The 19,603-nt window shown below is 36.5% G+C and overlaps 1 protein-coding gene across 2 annotated transcripts in view; it reads right to left on the bottom strand.

The window, feature by feature from the left end:
* Positions 1–19,603, bottom strand: part of LOC134745350 (tyrosine-protein phosphatase Lar) — a 631,884-nt gene that overhangs the window by 382,806 nt on the left and 229,475 nt on the right. The window lies entirely within an intron of this gene.

The raw sequence follows: 19,603 nt of genomic DNA, 5'->3' as shown, positions 1-19,603 counted from the left end.
TTATTAACGATGCTCCGATATAAATACAATGCCGCGCGGCGCGTAAGCGCCATCGACATTTTTTTCTATTGTATTTTTTTTATTATTACAATTTAAAAAAAACTATGAAAACGGGTTATATCGTGTATATTGAATTTATACTACATCCCGACGTTTCGAACCCTTTACAGCGTTCGTGGTCAAAACTACAACTAAAGCCCAATTTAGACGGTTCAAGAACTTGCATGCAATATTCGATACATTACTAACTAAATGCTACACTAATGAAAGCATATGCTTTAAAAATTCTTCAACAAAACGACTAAGTACCTACTAAGTAATGATTAAGTTAAAAATTAAAGCGGTTCTTTCATTACTATTTAACAAGCGGAACTCTGAAACACAAGAAACAAAACGCTTAAACTGTCCGAAATGAATTATCTACGCACTGACAAGTGAAAACACTTTATAGTCAGAAAAACGGAGCGATTGTCTATGCGAGGGTCATTTATCTAAACGGACTTGGCTTTATTTTCTGTTTAGATCTTTTGTTTATTTTTTTTGTATCTAAAATGGTTAATGGCTGAGGTTTAAAGTGATGAAAATATCTTTTTGTTCTTTTTGTAGAGAGGAAATAAGCTTTTTCAGAATAAGACAAGGTAAGTCCAGAGAAATTTAAATGTATGAGCCGGGGTTAGAACTTACGATATCAAGTTTGGGGACAACATGCCTTTTTTCGGCTACCAGGGTCCCATTTCTCGAACGGTATTAGTCTAATATTATTAGTGTGTTGCCATGGTAACCCATACGATTTGCCAGTTCGTGGACTAATAATATTAGTGTAATACCGTCCGAGTAATGGGCCCAAGAGCTTAATCCACTGCGTGGTTAGGATGGTCGGAGTCTGCTTATATTATAAACATACGAAAAAACCTCGACCTCTACTAAAATATACCACGCCCGCAGCCATTGTACTATTATTACCAAAGATAGATATAACTCCGTAATAGATAGATACAGTCTAAGGAAAAAACGTGCCTCGAAAATCAAGAAAATTTGATTCTCGTTCAGAGGGCGCTACTAGTTTTGGCCTACAGTCGAATAGATGGCGTTGACGGTTTCGTTTGTTATTTAACAATTTTAACGCATATCAGTGAAAGAACATGGGGCAAAATCATAAAAATAATTAATGCAAATAAAAAAAATCATTTATCTATATTTAAGTACATTCTATCGTATTTTTATAAATCTTCATTTTTAGTTTTAAAGTGTGTCGACAGATGGCAGTGAATTTACTGGGGTTACAAAATTTACTATGACAGTACCGCTCTAGTATAAGTTACTCTATGTTATTACTAACGTATAGAACCGGCACAGAGAACCAGTATTTTGCGCCATGAGTTGCTGCCGTTTTGGCATCAAACCATAGAAGCGGAGCGTGAATCTCGCGACCTAAACGCGTAAGCGCCATGAATTTTATTTATTTATTTTATTTTATTTTATTTATTAGGAAAACTTACAGGCGAAGTAACACGTTAGGTAATAACATAGAAGCAGTGAGCCAATTACAAGTTTCCACAGATAGAAACTGCGTTACGACTGCTGCGTGATTTTACGGCGTTTACGACGTTTTGGTCGCGTGGTACAAGTTACGATTGCGACAATTTCATTGTTTGGTATGTCGTCTCTGTAGTAATAATAACTCAAAGCTTTGAATATTATCCAATACACCTTTTTTTAGTGTTCTTATTATTTTGCAAAATTAAAACTTGACTTCACTACATAGTATAAAACAAAGTCGCTTTCCGTTGTCTGTCCGTCCGTCTGTCCCTATGTATAAGCGATTTTTAAAACTACGCAACGGATTTTGTTGCGGTTTTTAACAGAGAGATTCAAGAGGAAGGTTTAATTGTATAATTTGTAAAGGTTTTGTGTAAATTTGTTGAACTAATCGTGCAAAGCCGGGGCGGGTCGCTAGTATAGACATAAATTGATGACCCAATGAATAACGAATTGTATAAATGTGTCGCTTAACTTCAAACTCGGATAAATCCATTCGACCCTCTCGCCAAATAATTAGTCTAATATTATTAGTGTGTTGCCATGGTAACCCTTACGACTTGACAGGGGCCCGTTTCTCAAAAGCTGTCAAGAAGTGACATCCGCTTGTATTACAAGTTACAAGCTTTTCGAGAAACGGGCCCCAGTTCGTGGACTAATAATATTAGTCTATCGTATCGTCGTGTTGTATATCGTTCGAGATATGGGCCGCAGTACAGTTGAGTCGCTCGCAGCAAAACTCCCGTGGGGTTATTTCTGAACCAGACTTCCATAGTTATTCTAGTTAGTTGCGTACATAGTGCAGAATACAATTTAACCCCACATTCAGTCCTAGACAGGGCCAGTAGCATCGAAATCCCGTTTTAACCGGCGAACCTGGCTTCGATCGCCGGTTAAATTTGGCCGCCGCGCCGTCGGCTATTTCAGAACAAGCGCGGAGGCATTTGTTTTTACTTTCCGTTCACTACTGGGCGAAGTTGGCGTGTGATTGTTATTCAGTACTTGTATGTGGATAGAAGAATATACAAAGTACCCTGAGGCCAATCCAAACTTTAATTCTGACATCAAAATGATATTTTAATGTCAGTCGCCCGTGCGTCTCGCTAGCGTCAATATATGTACAGACAATAATTAATGTCATTAACGGCGGTTATTTTATTAAAAAGCCCTGGCAACCCTTATTTGTGACCGGATTTTCGCAGGCAACCCTATACCACTGTATTCGCCATTAAATTACCATCATTTTGATATATAATTCAAGCGTCAGACAGATGAGTGCAATTATCGATAAAAACTCACCTGTTTAAACACGGCAACCACATCATAGAGACCGGAAAAAGATAGGCAACCTAATTGATTCATGTTGTACGCGTTGTATACTTGCCATTGGAACTGAACATCGGTGAAATTTGAAGAAAAAAAAATTTTTTTTTTTTTCAAAAGTTTTTAAAATAGCCTTGACCATATTTATTTAGGCAACCCTATTTATTTATGTTCAGGAACATATTTTCTTTAATAAAATATAAGTTTCGTCCGTCAGACGTCTCGGTGAAGGTCGACCATATATAACGTATCTCCTACTATCATCTACGCCCACGATGTATCTATTTATAACATGATAAAATATTAAAGGTGAAACCGTTATTGGCCTCAGTGCGAGCGTCCAGCGGCGAGTTACGCTGCGTCTTACGTAAGCGAACAACTCGGGCCCACGGCGTTCGCGTTCGCAACGAGATCGCCCACGTAGAACACTCCTATAGGTATCAAAGGATTGATTCAACGCCGCGCCGCTTCGCGTTGTTCGCCTACGTAGTACGCTGCGTTAGCGCGAGCGTCCAGCGGCGAGTTAGGCGGGGCGTGCAGCGTGCTGGGGGCCTAGCCAAGGTGACAATCGTTGATAGAAAACGCCAATCGAAACATAAAATGTTGTACGGACATAATCAGAGTCACGTGACTTTTTGCGGCATCTATCATTCCGATACATGTTTTCTTTTCGTCATGCGTTTTATGATATACGAATGTCATCTTGGATAGGCCTCCTGGAACACAGATTATATAATCGTTCTTACGTTCGTAATATATGCGCGTGTGGCAGCCTACTGACTTCCGCACCGTATGCGGGGCGCGGCGCGTAGGTATCAATGCCAGTTCGCGCGGGGAGTTCCGGGTCTGCCAGGGATATGAGTGCTCTGAGGCCGCACGCATATGTACGATTTGAAGACCACACAGCACGCGTGGCTGTTTTACCCGCCATTGCACACTGAGTTTCAAAGACGAGACGAGACGCTCAGGAGCGGATTTCTGAATTTTAAAATGTCTGTCTTCCAAATTTCAAAAATCTATTACGGTTTTTGTTATTGATATAAAGTTGGTACAAGAAGCACGCGCGAGTGACGTGAAAAACAGATCAAATTGACATCATCGTGTAAGTTCAAATCCACCTCCAATAACTACATTCTAACTTTAAAAAATCTGATTTTAAGTATAGTAAGTCATTCGATAAGTATTAGTATTTAATCATAATTTTGTAGGTTTATTTTATTATGTTTATACTACCTATATATGTATATATAATATTTAACTTTTTGGGTTCAATTTCTCGTTATAATTTATGAATCTCTCCTGCACCAACATTTATGTATCTGTTAGACCCAATGGTTGACTGGTAGAGAATGCCTTTTGGCATTAAGTCCGTCATTTGTACATTTTTCTTTGTGCAATAAAGTTTAATATATTTATAACAGGTGTCACAGACAGTCCCCTATGCAGAGGATGCATGGAGACAGAAGAAACAGCCTCTCACGTGGTGCTGGAGTGCAGCGGAGTGGCCCCATACAGGGCAAAACATCTCGGAACCCCGAGAGACCTCCCCGAGGTCCTACTCAACATCAAAGGTTTGATAGGTTTCCTCGAGGAGCTGGGCTGGCAGGACTAGCCCACCCCCATGATGTCACGCAAAATAGGCGCCAGTCGTCGAGTTGCGGAAAATCGCCCGAACTACAATACAATACAAAGTTTAATTAAATAAGTAATAAATACATTTTTGACTGAATATTTAAAGTACTCCTAACCGTTCTCAAATAAAATAAACCGTGCACGGCAGTATGTAATGCGAGTAAATTCCCCATGAATAAGTAAGTTAACGTCAACTGTTAGTCATTTGTCGGTTGAGGCAAGTACGTTCAGGAGATGCATGCCATTACATTGCGGGGTCCCATTTCAAAGGAGCAGCCAGTTGAAGATTGTCTTTTCAAAAGGGCTTATTTCTCCATGAATACCATACACAGATAAGCCCTTTTGAAAAGACACTCCTTAGATGTAATTTGACTATTTAATCATAATCATGTCGTTACCGGCTGTGCTCCCTTTAGGCTTGCGAGTTACTCGCTTGAATAGGGACTCATTATGGCTTGTAGTCTAGTAGTTGTAGAAAAAAATCTATAAGTGGGCAAATTAAACGGAGAGAAACCAACTTAATCGGGTTATCCGATTTTGAACGCCCAAGTTTTTTTCTGATCAACTACACATAACCACTTCTCAAATTAACGCTCATTTATTAGTCGTCAAGTTTTAATTAATGATCGGTTCCTTTAAGATTCTGCTACCAAAATAAACAAACAGATAATATTGTTTGACTCAATAATTTCAGCTGAGTGAATGCAATATACTTAGCTAAATTACATCGAATCCGACTGACAATAAAATTTTAACACCACGCCTAATTAATAATAACTTCATTTTAGAAATGAAATAATGATGTTGTATAGCCTTGTGTAATATTTGGTAGGCCAATCGCCATGCATAGTCAGTATTAATAGTAGCGGATAAAAATGTACCTGACTGCACCTACCGTCTCTGTTGCACGGAGTGAGTGTATCATACTCGCGGGTAAAACCCAAAATTACGACACACCCCAGTTGCCCCCACTTCACAAAAATTAAACTCAACCGCACTAATTAAGTATAATAAAGTTTAACTCCAAACTCCAGCAAAATAAATCCAACTTAACAATCAACTAGCCAGTGTAAACGAGGCTCGAGGGGCAAATTACCAAATTTGTTAAGCATATAATATATTGCTTCCATTTATAATTAGCCGCTGTAATTAATAGGGTACAGGTGTATCAAGTCGGGATGATAGTCCGCTTGATTGACGGGGACTTAAAAACTGTTTTGCCGCCTTCAGCCTGAATTATGTCGGTATTGATGGTTAGCATTGAAGGATTGCGTTGGATAATCTACTTTTAGACTGGTCCTTAAGACCTCCAAGATAGATCACTCGTAAAATAAACATCTTCAAGAGTATGAGGTTAGTGCAACAAAATTCTAAGAAAAATACCGACGATTAACCGAAATTATTATTATTATAGGTACTTATTTACTGAACATAAGAAGAAGAAGCCTTTCTTTGAACAAGTTTGGGAACAAATCAAAATATTTCATAAAATAATTTGATTTGTTCCCAAACTTGTTCATAGATGGCAGCACCAGTCTCTCTCGCTACAACTTAAATCCGTAAGGAGTTCGTTTAGGAGGTGCAAGCGCGCACTGCTTGCCCTTAGAGCTGGTCAAAGACGCCTAGTCTTACTAAGATGGCATATAGTCGAGAAATTCGGACGGGCACCGCCGTGCCGGGGTGGCCTAGGGGTTCATGGCGTTAGCCGCGAGACTGCGTTCGTATCCGGCCTTCACCACTGGAGGGCTTCGTCACTTTTTATTTAATATATGACATCTATTACAGTTTTTAAGCCTTTCTTTGTCAAAATAAATGAGTTCCAATAATGCTTAACACCTACTTCATCAAAGTAGAAATGCTTTTTGCTTTAAATTGTATAAATATTACAGAGTATTTTATATACATTCAGTTCGTGATAAACTAAAAACTCATTTAATAAGTAAAAGTGCTCTCCTTTTATAAGTTGCGACTTTTAAGAGTTTGAAGCCTCTATTAGACATCCAATATTTAATTCGTTGAAGATAAGTTTTAAAATAAATTTAATATTAAACTTCTTGACATTATTTTGAATTATTATTATTCTGTAATTATTTAATTTTTTAATTATTATTTTATTGATTATATTCTTATGACATCATTGTTTTGACGATCATAATACGAATTCTTGTAGATTGATATTCCTGCAATTTATAATGTAATATCTGTATTATGAAATAAATGAATCTAAATCTAATCTAAATCTGTCTTCAACGACTTCAACGTACAACGAAGACTTTTCGCACCTGCAATAATAAAATTCTTAAGGGATAAACTGAAATAGACGCCACATACAAAAGAAAATGTGGGCAAGCCCTCCGTGGCCGAGACCGGATCAAAATATTCAAAAAAACAATTCGATTTTCTCCCTAGTTAAATTCTTAAAGTAAAATAATTGCGAAACTTAATTAAAAATTACATGTCAAGCACGATCGTACCATATCAGCTCTGAATATCTTAATGGCGTGCGCATTCAAACCTTGTTTGGTCGGTCCGTACGACAGCACGCTTATTATGAATGGCTGCAACCCGACCAAATTTAGAACACCCTCCTTTATTTCACTCCTACAGGTATCGATGAGTATTCGATTCGGTCGGGTAGCCGTGTCGTGCTATGAACGGTACATTATTGAAGGCAATCACGGAGATTCCCACGCACAAAAGGACGTAAGTCAATAAAGGTTTAAAGTAAGATTCGTCTTTTTGGGTTTGAAAGTGCAACAGCCGGCCAGGTGGATGTTTACCTCGATTTGCTGATCAATTATTGCCAGCGGATCTAGCACGGACATCTGCTTTGGCGCTAACCTTTATAATTGGAGTCGTTAGACATTGATGGCATGATAGTGTTGAAGACATAGCTGGAACATTCGTACTTAATATCACGACTTGATTCGATATTAATGACTTTATTCGTAGTAGTGGTAGTATTATTCGCGCGAGTAAATATTTAAGTAGGATTAAGTATGAGTAATCTCTGATAGGAATGTAAGAATCGTGGGTTATAACCAATGAATGAATGAATGGGTTATGAATGAATGAATGAATGGTTGCGCTTTATACAGGGTGGCTAAAAAATAAGTGCATTCACATTGCCATGGAGGTTGTGGGATCATTCTGAGCAACTTTTACTATAGGACGAACCCCGAAATCGCTTAAAAAAAAATTAACCTTTCCATAGAAAATGGACCAGCCAAAATGTATGAAATAGCCAAATTTTTTTTCGCGATTTCGGGGTTGGTCCCAAGGTAAAAGTTGCTCAGTAATGAACTTTTTTTTAGCCACCGTGTAGAGAGCAGAAAAAATAATTCTAAAAAATTTGTGATCGTTGTCGTATAATAGACAAGAGGTTAAATCGTGCTGAATCAAATGCTACATTGGTTTATTTACATTAGATATTTTTACAAAGTATTGGAACTATCATCATCATCATAATTTAAGAGCATGGCTCTTGTCGGTGGAGTATGCGCCAGTTTTCTCGGTCCACGGCCAGGCTCTTTAGGTCCCTGTAAGACACGACATTTGCTTTAGCTTTCAGTTGTTGTGTGTATATTGGAACTATATACAATTTTTATATTTTTCAAGTGTTAGCGTTAACTATGAAGCGTAAATCGCAAGCACTATGGAGCATTCCACGGGCTGTCCCGTATAAACGCATTTTATCTCGTGTGTTGCGACTTTTTTTTCGGCGTTTAAAGCAGATCATTATTTTTCTGTGCATATTTTTGACCATTTGTCACAGATAAGGAAACTCTTATACCTGCAAATCCTGAGTAAATTCGCGTTCGTATGTGACAACTGTAGACAATTGGGATGCTCCTATAAGTCTGATGGTTGAAGATCCCTAATTAAAAATGGCATCGGAATCTACGGCCACGGTGAACGGTGTCAAATATGAAAAAACGCTAAAATAATCACTTGTCAGTTTTCTTAAGTCACTTGTCAGTACTTTGTAGGAATTTTTTTCCAAACAGGTTGAGATTGGGCAGCTAAAAAAAATCTTGTCTGTTATTTTAGAATACTCTCTAATATAAAAATAAATAAAATCGGAGCCGGACAGTTCGCTACCTTTCCGTGTCAAGCAAAACCCAGATCACAAATAATTAATGATTAAAAGAATTTACCTTACGTACAGTATAGCAAGGGAGATAAACATTGCTAAAACCCGTATCGCACCATCAATACCCCCCATTTTTCCAAAATTAAACCCCAGCGAATACACAAAACGGAAAGCTAATTAAGATTCTGGCCCGACAATAATTTCCCCTTTTCACATACATACTTATTACAGCCGATGGTAATCTCGTACCATTGTCCGAGTATAACATATAATGGACAATGATAAATGGACCCAAAATGCTCCTGATTAAATGACCTCTTTGTTGATTGTAAGGATTCTTCATTAGGTGCCTTAGGGCTTGTTTAGGTTCATTATACAAACTTATATCCCGGCCAAACATACAAAAAAAAACACCACTGTTCGAACTAATATTTAATTAAAATATTGTAAACCCCGGCTCGTACCTATGAGTTTTGTGAAACTTATGTACGATATATCATTTGATATTTACCAATCGAATTTCAGTGAACGAATATATTTAGCAAGTGCTTTCGAAAAACCTAGTGCCTACGTCAATTCTTTCTATGCAAAATCCTAATTACTACACATACTTCTAATTACCAGTACTTCAATGTAATTTAAAGAACTTTTAATTGGAATAATGTATCAAGCATTTCTTTTGCTTCGTTACAAATGAAATAAAATTAACTTCAAAACAAATGAAATTCAACTTTATCATAAAACATATCATAAACCTCGTATATCATAAAAAATACTTTCAGAAATGTGACCCAGAAAAATCTGTAAACCAAGCAACATAAAAAACTGTATTCAAGCGGTTCTAATTACACTATCACTTTTCTCAGAGTTTCACGTACCAAGACGAAAAAAGCCTCTACGATTCAACTTAAGGCCGTTCCATTGGTTTGCCGCTGTCTCTGTCACATTTCGCAAGAAAGAACGGGAAAGATCATGCGCGCCAAGTGTCAATTTTGATCGAATTTTGTCGATTTTTATTTATTTTAAAAACGTTACCCTAGAATATCGAAATTCGAAAGCTATGAAATTATTATTTAAGTTAAGATTGTTTTTTCTTCTTTTTTTGTTTATAGTATCACATAATAAATAACCGAGTAAAGTTGGATTAAAAGACCGAGTTAGAGGTTACTTTGGGAAATAATTGTATCGAGCGAAGTGTCATAATTCGTGTATCGGAAGCTATGATATTAAAGATAATATAGTCAAGAACTACATATATTTTTTCCACGTCTACGAATAACAACGCCTCTTAAAAAAACAGGATCATATAAGGAGATTTTTCGCCTTCTGGCTCAGGGAACCGCCTTAAAAAGAGCTCACAAAACGCAAAAATATTAGGTCCATATCACGTTTTAGTTGCAAAAAACACAGTTTTATTTTCAAGTGTGGCCACAAAAATTACGATCAGAACGAGGGACTGGAAAACATAGTGAACAACTGTTCAACATATGTGTCACAAAGAGGGTCGATGGGAAGGTTTCAAGCCTGTGTGTATTAAGACATTTAAACCTTTAACTTAATAAGGGCGTGGATATTGTGCTATACCGCAAATAGACCTTTATTTATATGTCTTTATTTAGTGTTCAGACACACGTATTTGACTAACAATAAGACCTAAGAACAAGTTTGGGAACAAATTAAATTATTGTATTAAATATTTTGATTTGTGTTTTTTAAGTAGTCACACTATATAAATTAAAAACTTTAATAGATGTCATATATTAAAGAAAACTTCACTTCACTTCACTTCACGTCACTTTTAGGTATATGACATCTATAACAGTTTTTAATAAGACCTAAAACTAAGAATAATTTCTTTGCTTCGCTGCGGTAGTTAGCCATGAAAAGGATTAATTTGACTACATTACAAAAACATTAAAAGGCAAAACATCCTTCGAAGGTTGCAGTCGCACAATAAGAAGCCACACACCTTGAATAAAAAGAAATAAATGTTAACTTCCTCGATCTCGAGCTAAAAACACTCCGGAATTGGTATGATTTCCTTGACGTTTTCTTTGGCGACAAGAAGGAATGGAAAATGATTTTATTTAACCCTTCAAACGCCAAGGACGTCAACTAACGCTCGCGGTTATAGCACAATATCAACCTTGATGCATTCCGACTAGATTCACGATATCGCGACTCACACGATAGGCGTCGCGTTCAAAAGGGTTCAAGGAACGGTAAACCGCATGCCCACCCAAGGGTGCAAGCGTCCATAGGCTACTGTATTCGTTTCATGCGAGCCATATGCACTTTAGCTACCCGACGTAGTATAAAAATACCTAGAACCATTCTCACGTTTTCAAATTGGATTTTTAAAGCAACTCGCTAAAAGCTTCGTAAGGCGATCCCAATTGCCACCATCTTTGTTTTCCAATGCTGCCACCTTTTATATAAAAACAAAATAAATATTCCCAAAATAACAGAGAACCCTACGCCCCAGAAGGGTATTATCTAAGAGCAAATATTGACGGTGCTGTATAAAATCCGCCCCTCTTTTGACAGGTAATGGTATACGCGAAATGGTTCTAATTTATTTGGAGAGAGCCGATAACATTAATGCGCAGGCATTAATAAATTTATTTTTAGATTTATATACGTTCTGGAGCGCGTGGCCGCATTATGCCGTTTAAAACGTTCTGGTAAATGATATCCGAATGTAGGGGAAAAATACAAAATACACGTTTGGCGCAATCATGTTTAGTAAAGACAAAGAATAAGTAATAGAATTATCATACAGAACGGTCACTCACCGCCCCGTCCCGACTCGAATTTACCTCGCCCCGCGACACCAGAATGACGGCCGTTCGCCGGCCGCTCAGCAGTATTTTTAAGCAACTTACACAATGACGCATGCCGCGTGTACAGACGTGCCGTTCACACATAGAAACGCAAGTGATTTTTGATGCATAGCGTGTCCGCCCTGTGGTAAAGATGTAATCAAACAATGCAAGTCATTAGTCCTGTTCCAAAGTAATAACAACAACGACTCCAAGTCGTGCTTGAAATTGCGCGACTTTTCACGAGATATCTAAGTATATACTAAGTTTGAACCTAGCGTGTTGTATGAATCTGATACCTAAGTGTTATATCAATGATTCTATCACTAAATGAGTGATACAAAGCTTCCAATGCAAACTGACTTGATTTACAAAATTCAGTTCCTTAAACTCTAAAAGTAATAGAGCACTTCAGTCCAACGATGGAAACACTCGTCCTTAACTCAATGCTAAAAGATATCAAGTCACAAGTGATCTTACAAGATATGATACGTTCTTCAATTGGTAAAGAAGGTTGCAGGCGATGAATAACTTTAATTTGATCAAACTTGGAACTATTAGAGCTGCGATTGGTTAGAATGCTCATCTCGCCACTTCCTAGTAGACGGTTGGTAGTTTTATACTTTAGGTCTTAATTGGAGTAACGATATAGTTTGTAAAATCGGGGGAAAAATAAAATTTGTGCGGCTATAAATAAGCTCGAAAGACATTAACTAAGAGTTACCTATTTATGTCGTTTTATTTAAAAATCAACGAGTATATACTTTTTTCTACTAGCACTCATATTTGTAGATTAAATGACTGCCAGTGAGATTGAAATAAAATTTATAAGAAGTGCGGCGCGCGGGGCCTCGGCGCAGTGTTCTTAGGATCCTAACAGCAGTGTTCTTAGGAATATTCACACAATATTATGCAACTATTTTTTTTATTATGACTTCTAGGCAAAGATCTACAAACAATGATTTACTTTGATTTTATTTATAGTTTTAGGTGTTTGCTGCTGTCTTAGAAAACATATTGTGTGCAACGGTACATAATTAGGTCTTAAAATTCTCGGGCCTGTTTACACAACTCAACTTCGGCCCTTGAATTTTAAGAACCCTTATTATGTACCTATTGCACAAAATACTATTAAAAATCACAATATGCTGAAAAAAAAAACTTGCCGAACTCATTGAGTACTTAATTCAAAATATAACTGAACTTAAGTAATATATAAATAAATTTTGATCAATATCGTAACCAACCGTTACAAATCGACCGTTGGCTGGTGTGTAACACAAAAGTTCCCAAGTGCCGCATTTTGTGTAAGTAGTAACAAAATATTTTTTTAATGTAGTCGAAAGACATGTTGCAATTTAAAAAAAAAACGTAATAATTTGTAATATTTGTATACTTTTAAGTGAAAATAGCATTAGATAAGTACGGTTTTACTCACTATTATTTTAGTCGCTTTTGGCGACATGTTTCGATTGCGATTACGGTTGTAGGTCGTGCACAACCGCCGCGGACGCTCGTGCCTGAGGGAAGATTCCCAAAGAATCCGAAACATGTCGCCAAAAGCGACTAAAATAATAGTGAGTAAAAACCGTACTTATCTAAATATTTTGAAATATGTCTCACGATAGTTTGTCCGAAAATAGCATTATTCAATTTAGTCAACATATAAATACGTTCCTAAGTAACAATAACAGTACAGGTCATACAAACTTTAAGAATGAGAAATATCATCATCATCATATATATTAAAGAGTTGAACGCTTGCCAATGGAGTAGGTAATTTCCATGTAGGTCCATTTTATACCTATCTATGATAGAAAACAAATATTTATTTGAATAACTTTAATTAAGATTCAAATTGCAAAACAACATTTCATTATTTCATAATGAAATCTCATCAAAATGTTACCATGTAAAATATAAACATAATATACAGCCAATATTAAACAAATTATACACACACTATATTAAACGAATAAATATTATCAAAATTTAATCTAATGATAAAAACATTAGAAACTAATTTCACATTACTCTATCTGCGTTTGATGTGGTAATATTTGATGACAGTAAAATTATATGCTTTTTGTTTGATATTAAAACTAGATCACAACTCATCATAATGTGCAATTAATATGCTAATGATAAATATGAAATTTAGTTTTAATACGTATATACCAATATTGCGGGCCCTGCCAACAAGCTAGAGGTAAAGTTGTTTCTTAAAATAAATTGATAAGACGAGAAAGTCTGAACGTAAAAGATTTTCTTTATACAGGAAAACAAAAAATGGAGATGGGCAGGATATGACACTATACAATAATTGCAATATAAAAATTAGAAACGTAATACACTTTTTCTCGCTTTTTTACCTCAACCACCGAAATTTTTTTTCGTCCCTTTCCACCGAGATGCATTTATTGCATTTCTATGGAAAATTAAATCTTAATTCATGAAACCAAACAGACTGACGTTTATGTATTTAATCCACCAATCCCTACTAATATTACAAGTACGAAAGTATCACTGTCTGTTTGTTGGCTACCTCTTCACGCTTAAGTCACTGAATATATACCTATAGATGAAATTTGGTATAGAGATAGTTAGCAGGGATGTTGCGAATATTCGCAACCGCATCCGCAACCGCGGAACTTCCGCATTATTTTCAACATCCGCATCCGCATAAAATCGATGCGGAGCTTAATGCGGATGCGGATGTGGAACAGGTAGGTACAGGAAGTAAGTGGTAGGTAATTTCCTCATTAGCCAATAGGAATCTCGTTTCGTTTTTGTGATTCGGCGATCGAGCACTTTAGCCTATGACGGACAGCGACAAGAAGTGAATAATTTGTTTTATTTGGACTTTAGTATAATAATGCGATTGTGGGACACCTATATTCTTGTTGAAATACTAAGTTTGGTTTTTTTTTTAATAAAAATTACTAAAGTGTAATATTTGACGTTTTTTATGTGCCTAATCTCGACATCCGCATCCACGGATGTCAAAAAATCGGCATCCGCAAATTCCCTGGTTTGAGGCCCGAAAAAGGATATAGCATAGTTTTTAACAATCTTCATCATAATTCCACGGGCAGAAACTAGTAGTTATATATTGATAAAATCGTCCTTCAAACTCATCTCAGTTCATAAAAAGGTATTTATAATTCAAAATATTTATCAGTACGGTTTTTACTCACTATTATTTTTAGTCGCTTTTGGCGACATGTTTCGGATTCTTTGGGAATCCATCCTCAGAAAAAAATAATAAAAAAAATAGTGAAATAATAGTGAGTAAAAACCGTACTGATAAATATTTTGAAATATGTCTCACGATAGTTTAAGTGCGAGTATTTATAATTATTGCATCAATAATCGATTTTTGACTTTTACGGTGTTTTATCACTCGCGCGATACAGGAGAGCCTAGGTTCCGCGGCGCGTGGCCATCGTGAACGCTACGCAGCATGTAGCATAATAGTTAGTGCTTGAAAATGGAGACTTTCCAAAACATTTCGCGCGAGTGTCTAAAACATGTGACGTGAGTTAAACCATAAAATTATCTTTATATTGCATTAATATTGCGGGGGTTTTGTGATCTAAGTTCAAGAATTTCGTAATAAATCCATAGAAAAATACAAATCGCTTCTACACTTAAGCCACCGATAATACCGATATATCGTTCCTCAAATCGTCCTCCACAATTCCTTAGTTCCGCGGTCCATCTCTTAATTGACGATTCAACCGAAGCCCAACTTCTCCGACATGGAAATTGCTTCTTTAAAACAAAAGAGCAACTAACGACTCGAAGCTACAATCATAAGACTTAATTAAGATAGCTGGAGTATTTGATTTCATTAAATAATTTCAATTTAATAGTTCCGAGAATGATGGCCGGTGGGGCCGGAAGGTTCTGGAGTGGCGTCCGCGTACCGGAAGACGAACTGCCGGTAGGCCTCCAACGAGATGGAGCGACGACCTGGTGAAGGTCGCGGGAATTCGGTGGTTGCGAGCGGCACAGGATCGGTCGGAGTGGCGAGCCTTGGGGAGGCCTATGTCCAGCAGTGGACGTCTATCGGCTGACATGATGATGATGATGATGATGAGTTCCGAGAAAACTTATACCTACTCATAGTTTGATAGATTTTACAAGACTCTTTAACTGCCGGCACTGAATAAACATACAGATGACATTTTATTTTATACTGCTGTTGTTTTAGGTTGTTATTATTACAATAAATCGAGGGTGAATAGACATCTTTTAGGTAAGCATGATCCACCCTAGACTGCATCGGCACTGACCATCAGGTGAGATTGCGGTCAAATGCTTGCCTTTTTATAATAAAAAAAAAAGAAATCTTCATTTTATTTATAAGTACCTCATGAAATCTAAAAGAATATTATTCATCGATGCTACACATCGATACATTCATGTGAACATTAAAAGATTAAAAAAATATATGCCCCCCATTTTAAGATCATTTTAATTCAATAAATTTTTTATGTTAACTAAAATAGATCTCAGCTACGAAAGAAAATTGAGTAAGGCCTCCAGTGCCCAAAACTAGAATTGAACTAGCGTCTGCAGCATTCATTGTTTCTATTCTTCATGAAGTTGTTAATATAATGCCTCTCTCCCACCTGCCTATCTTACAACGTACATATAACGAAGACTCCATCAAGGGTCTCAGATTAAGGGATATTAGCCAATATCAGGTATCGTAATCAATTTGTCCGAAATGGCTCCGTCACCGTGAGTGCTGCGTTCGCTGTCAGGTAAATAAAAGCACCGATTAGCCGGTAATCTGATAAGTTAGTATTACGAATGCTAACATTTTTATCAGGCCTGTTCTAGAACTACACACATTTTGCAATGTACATATTAGGATAACGAAGACTCCAGTAAGGGTATCAGATTAAGGAATATCAGGTATCGTAAACAATTTGTCCAAAATTGCCGCATCATCATGACACGCCTGCTGTTCGCTGTCAGGTAAAAAATCTGTACAATGACTCGTACTAGCCTACTAAGGGAAGTTAATCCCTATATGAATGCACACTTTATTTATTTAATTGATATTTGTTATTGGGTCACGCAAAACAGCTCAACAAATTTGGGCAAAATTTTGGATACAGAAGCTACAAGCAGACAGCACAAGAAATTAATGGGGCATATATATATATATATATCTCGCCCAAACAGACTCAAACGCATTGGCATTAACATCAGAATGTTTGAATCATGTTATTCAGTTATCGTGCGTCTCATCCGCGCCAATACATGTACGGACAAGTACGAGCGAAATGCACGATAACTAAATAACATGATTTAAATATAATTCTAATGTCAGCGTACGTTTGAATTGGCCTGTTAAGTAATTATTAAATTTATTTTTAAACAAGATTAAGTCCCGCAATTTAGTTTAGTAATTCAATTTGTTACAAAAGGTCATTTTATTCAATCCGTCTATTAAACGTACAATATAATTTTAAAACCATTACAATTTAAAAACGCTTATTTTATGTCAGGTCACAGAAATAATGATCAGTTATTTATGAAGTGATTCGTTAAAAACAATATCCGAAGCGGTCAAAACCACCCCGTCACGGCGACTGGCAAATTTAACGATTACCACGAATCGTTACTTATCACGTTTCTTTTAATAGTCGACCTGTTTGATTAATTGTATAAATTATATACCTGTTACATAATGAAAGACGTATAGGTATCACACGAGTGGTTTAATGCCTAATTATGTACAGTACAGTAAAAACAGCATTGTAAGATCTGACAGACGAAATAGTAAAGATGTGACGTCCCACGGGTAAAGGTACTTATGGCTGTTGGCGCTTACGCTATTATTAACGCCGCTCCAATTAATATTGGATGCTATGCGACGTAAGCGCCAGCCGCTGTAAGGTACCTTTTGCTGTGGAACGTCACATATCTTTACTATTTCATATCTAGTGAATCTAATTCATTTCCCGAATCGCGCCGTGTGTCGCTTCAACGTGTCTAAATGTAATTATTTATTTTGTTTTAAACTTGATAGCACAATATAACAAATAAAGTACAAATGGCGGACTTAATGCCTAAAGGCATTCCTTACCAGTCAGCCGTCAGGCTAAACAGAAACAGTAGTAGGTGTAGGCATTAAACAAAAAAAAACAGAATAGGCAACTTAAAACAAAAAATATAGCGATAACGATAAATAATACATACTAACGTAAATAAACTTACACATACATACTACAATTAAATAAACTCACATATACATCGTGGAAAAAAATAATGGGCCCTGGAGGGAAAGTGCTTTAAAACAAATGAGCTAACTTAAGGTTTTGAGGTACTTTATCTCCAGGACCCATTGATTTTTTCCAAACTCTATATATTATTATTTTACCATGTACCCAGTGCAAAGAATACTATGCCTACGATGGACAATTAACCAGTGAGCTTGTCGAAAAAATGCTTGCGCAACATGCGCTTAAACGAGTGATTCATTTTTATTATGAAATACTTTACACGTGCAAATGATGTGAAATATGAAATTAAATAATAGGATATAGCATAGCCTGTGTTTGAAATGGATATAATTAACTGAACCATTGACGATAGCGCTTATTTTAATTGGGATACACAAATGAAATATTAATTAATTAATTAAGTACTTTTGAATAGAGACAATGACTTTCAATTATTCATTTATTTATTTAAACTTTATTGCACAATATATATACAACAATGTATAAATGGGGGACTTAATGCCAAATAGCAGTCTCTACCAGTCATGCATAGGGCCAACCAGAGATACAATTGGTTCATAGAAAATTAAGAGAGAATAATGTGCTAATATTCTCTCTTAATTGTTATATGTTTTACAAGGGGGCAATTTTGTTGTTAAACCGCTCGTGCTTAATATTGATACGCGAGCAAGCGAAAGATTCTAAAATTGAGTGATGGGAGGGTTTCAAGGCACGAGGGTTAAACAAATTTTGCCACCGAGTGAAACGCCAAATTTTTCAACACACCAACGCGAGGAAAATACTAACTGTAAAACATCAAACAAAATCAAATCCAAATGAACGTTATTAATTATTTATTATTCAAAATCATCATTGAAATGACAATTCTACCAGCCAAAATTTGCATGAAATTACTTTGTCACTCTTGTGGATAAAATGCAACTTTCTGATCAGTTTTTGAACAAGCAGCTCGTATAGCTGGTGTGGTGAAAAATAATATAATGATACTAAAAATTGTTAAGACTCCCCGTGTTCAACTACTTCTAGTTTCAAAAGTAATTTTTATTTCTATACTACTACCAAACTTTGAAAGCAAAGCCATCTAAATCGTAAAACTACAACTTTTTTGTAAAAATATCGAAACATCGACATGTCGTTAAAGTCGATAAAAAATAGACATTCAAAATAACGAGCGGGTTACTGTAAGCCACAAGATTCCTTGAAATCATTTAGATGCACGTTCAGTAACTGTAAAACATTACAAATCAATTGTATATAATATCTCTAACGATAAATCAGGGACCGGACAACCCTTTCCGCGATAAAACCCTTTCAATGGGCGACACTTAAACACGGCTAACACATTGAAAGACTTTCCCTTTTGAACTGCAAGCCCATTCATACCCTTACCTTTGACTAACCCTTACCGAAAAGCTAACCAAAAATAAGGCTAGCTCTTAATAAGGGTTACCCTTATCTTTAAGCGCTTTTTATAAAGGTTTCCCTTTGCGTAAAAGAGACAGGATTGGTATATATCTACGGTAGTGTATGAAAAGGAAAGAAAATACGTGCCTAGTCAAAGAACGCCGCCGTCGCCGCCGACGATCGCTCGGATTCGAAGTAATGTGTGCTTTATGAACAAGGTAGACGACTTAAATTAGCACGCTTATATGCTAAAAGGGAAGCCCTTTATAAGGCTAACCCTTATAAGCAATATGCAAAGTGTTGGTGAGCGGATGATAAGGGTTTCGTAAGGGTATTTGGGCTACCGATTACTTAAATGTGGTAGCTTTATATAAGGGTCTTTAAAAGCGAAACAAAGGGTTTCGTCTGGCAAAGGGTATGGTGAGTTAAGCCTTATGCAATACCCTTATAAAACCCCGATAAGGGATAGCGGGCCGGTCCCTGCGATAAATGCCACTCAACACTGCCAGATCATATCCAAATCAAAT

The sequence above is a fragment of the Cydia strobilella genome, chromosome 11 (assembly GCF_947568885.1).
Source record: "Cydia strobilella chromosome 11, ilCydStro3.1, whole genome shotgun sequence".
NCBI classification, from domain to species: domain Eukaryota; kingdom Metazoa; phylum Arthropoda; class Insecta; order Lepidoptera; family Tortricidae; genus Cydia; species Cydia strobilella.
Note: the sequence above shows the minus strand (reverse complement) of the source record. Positions and strands in the feature narration are given on the sequence as shown.